Consider the following 3356-nt stretch of genomic DNA (forward strand, 5'->3'; position numbering starts at 1 on the left):
TCTAAAACATTTGCAGCTGTTTGTGCTGATCATTTTGATGTAAGTAGTCTGATTAGTCCATATAGTTACTGATGATATTCAGGCAACGCATTAATGTGTTTGTGCGCATACGTTTCTGCGCAGTTCTTTCTGCTCCTCCGCTAGCGCGCTTGCATACTGGCGCTACCAACGGACGAAAAAAACAACTGCGTAAAGTCTGACGTCACATATTTGAACTCTTTCATTAGAACGGAAAATGAAAATTGAATTTTCGACCTTTTACAGTTATTTTATCGGAGTTTTGACATCAGATTTGGATTATTCCCAACTTTTTACATACGAATCGACCATTACTTATAATTTTTACCCATTTGCAACTGCTCCATTCCCGACCGGCGCGGATTTTGTCCTGAACAGACAAGGTTCGTTTTCAAAAGTGTTAGGTCGCGGGTTCGATTCCCGACCGGCGCGGATTTTGTCCTGAACAGATAAGGTTCGTTATCGGAAAGGCTTTCCCCTATCTTGTCCTTCTCTCTTTGATTTTAGATAAAAAGAGCTCCGGAGTAAGCAGATCGATATTCGCGGAAAATATAAGAACAAATAAGTGTACTAAATTGATTATGACAATGTCTGATAATAGTTATAAATTCTCTTCATTGCAATAGTATTGCCTTTTATTAGTACCAAAAATAGATAATCTTAAAACTGAAGATCAAATTAAAAACTTTTAAAGGTAAAAAATATAATACTGTGGGTTAACTTAAAAATTAGCGTGGGTTGAAAAATTTGTATCACAAAATGAGTATGGAAGATAAAGAGATAACTGGAATTATATTAAAATCTGTGAAAGAACATAGCTTGCATTTCACATTTCCCAAACTTCATTGAACTTGCAAGTTCGCTACTTTTATTCAAAAATAGACAAAAAATAACATTGGAATCTGTGAAAGAACATAGCTTGCATTTCACATTTCCCAAACTTCATTGAACTTGCAAGTTCGCTACTTTTATTCAAAAATAGACAAAGAAATAACATTGGGGCCATCGAGCTTCCATGGTTTCAATAAATAACAAACTATCTTCCTACACAAAGATGTGTAAAAACAAAAAAACCTTATAAAATAATCTGAAAGTGTATAAAAAAATGTAAATTGTATAAGAATTTCAAATAATAAAATAATATGGCAATGGCAACAACATGGAATGTCTCTGTTAAGGCCGGGGTTATACAGAATCAGACTTCTAATCGAACGACTATGAAGAAAAAAAAGCTAGAATTTTAATTCCCGGGATCACAACGGGAAGTTTAATACTCGGATTAAACAATCTGATTGGTTGATTTTTAAAAATTCCAAAAATTTCACCCAATAAGATTCCTTAAACCGAGTTTAAAACTTAAACGGAGTTGAAACTCACTTTGTGGCAATCGGCCTAAATCGTACGAAAAATTGGGATGCACAATAACCAACCAACTTGAATTGGAACGCGTGACATCGTAAGACAAGAAATCTAATACCGTGTAACCGCAGCTTAATAAATCTCATACCTCTATGAATAACATAGCAGTAAGTACCTATCTGGCAGTAGATAAAGTACCTATCTGGCAGTAGATAAAGAAAGTTGGGTGTCCTACATTTAAACACGCTGAGTCGTTACAAGCTCAAACTCCATCACTACTCGCTATTCCATCACGCGTGTTATAAAAAAAAAAAAATGTAGTGAAATATTTTTCACTTGCATCGCAGAATCGGTCGCACTCAAAATCGCGCATACGCGTTTCTTGTAACATCCGCTCTAGCAAAAATCGCTGGTATCGTTCTATTCTCACTCACGTAGGACGTAGCGTAAACAGTGTTCTGTTACTTCTGAGGAATCCTGCCCTGGTAAAGTTCTCGTAGCAATGCTGCTTTTTCTCGTTCTAGGGAAGTAATACGATCTGTTTTTTGACTCACTTCCTGAAATACACAAGGAAACAATAGATTTTTATTAATTCGTTTGGATAGAGTACATTAGTTTTTCATTGGTTCGTATAGATTTAGAGCCTGATGGTTTATAAATTAAAAATAATGAGATGCTGAAATTTACCTATCTAATTTAGTCAAGTGAAGACCTATTTCATCTTTTTCTTACTACATCAATTGGTACTTGATATGGTATCCCGTTTTTATAGTTTAATAAATTAGTGGTTCATTGAAGTGTCGACCTCACTCAGAAAAGAACTCCCACATAGTCCTAGAAGAGGTTTGATAGAGGGAAATGTAAAAAAGGAGGTCTTATCATCGCGAAATCAAAGAAAGGATGAAGACAGGATAGGAGAAAGCCAGCTATTCTAAGAACGAACCACATCTGTTTGGGACAAAGTTTGCCACAGGCGGGAATCGAACTCGCAATCTAGCGCTCACAAGGCATCCGCACTACCTTTTCACGTCACAAGATAAATAGTTAGCATGGAGGGTAGCGCGTCTGTCTTGTAAGTGCCAGGGCGCGGGTTTGATTCCCGTCGGGGGCGGATTTTATCCTAAACAGATCAGGTTGACTTCATACATTCGAACTTAGGGTCCCTTTATTTATTCTGGAACTTAGGGTCCCTTTATTTATTCTGGAACTTAGGGTCCCTTTATTTAATCTGGAACTTAGGGTCTCTTTGTTTCCCTCTGGAACTTAGGGTCTATTTGTTTCCCTCTGGAACTTAGGGTCCCTTTATTTAATCTGGAACTTAGGGTCCCTTTATTTTCTCTAAAACGTAGGGTCTAGGGTCCCTCTTTTTCCGTCTGGAGCTTAGGGTTCCTAACATCGTGTAGATAGATGTGAGGAGTGTTTGGTACTGGTGGTTGAGACATTGCCTTCTATACTGGAGACCGCCGTGAGGACTTGCATGAGACCCTCCATCAAGTTGCTAAGAACATGACCTAGGTCCTTCTCCGTCACTACGAATACATCTGAGAACATGACATGGAGAGAACAAAGTTATTAAAGACATTGAACATGACCTAGGTCCTTCTCAGTCACCACGAATACATCTGAGAACATGACACGGGAACATGGAACAAAATTAAATCTAAAATCTAATCTAAATTATGATTTATTTGTGGTGAAGCTGAGAGCTTTTTCACAATTTTTGTGGATTTCACAGCATTACTAAGAGCCTCCTTTACTATTTCTGACATATCTATAATTTTTCTTTTTACTCTGGTAATGCCGCCACTGGTCACTACTCAATTAAAGTAGCTACTCAACTGTCCTCACGAAGCTGAGTGCTCCACGAACTCCAAGCACAGAGCCGAAAAAACTTCGACCTCATCAGGAATGGAACCTGGGACCGCCGGAGTGCGAGCTTAGTGTGATCCCTACTCGGCCAATATTATTAGAGACATTGC

This window comes from Diaphorina citri, unplaced genomic scaffold, assembly GCF_000475195.1.
Source record: "Diaphorina citri unplaced genomic scaffold, Diaci psyllid genome assembly version 1.1 scaffold672, whole genome shotgun sequence".
Lineage (NCBI taxonomy): Eukaryota > Metazoa > Arthropoda > Insecta > Hemiptera > Psyllidae > Diaphorina > Diaphorina citri.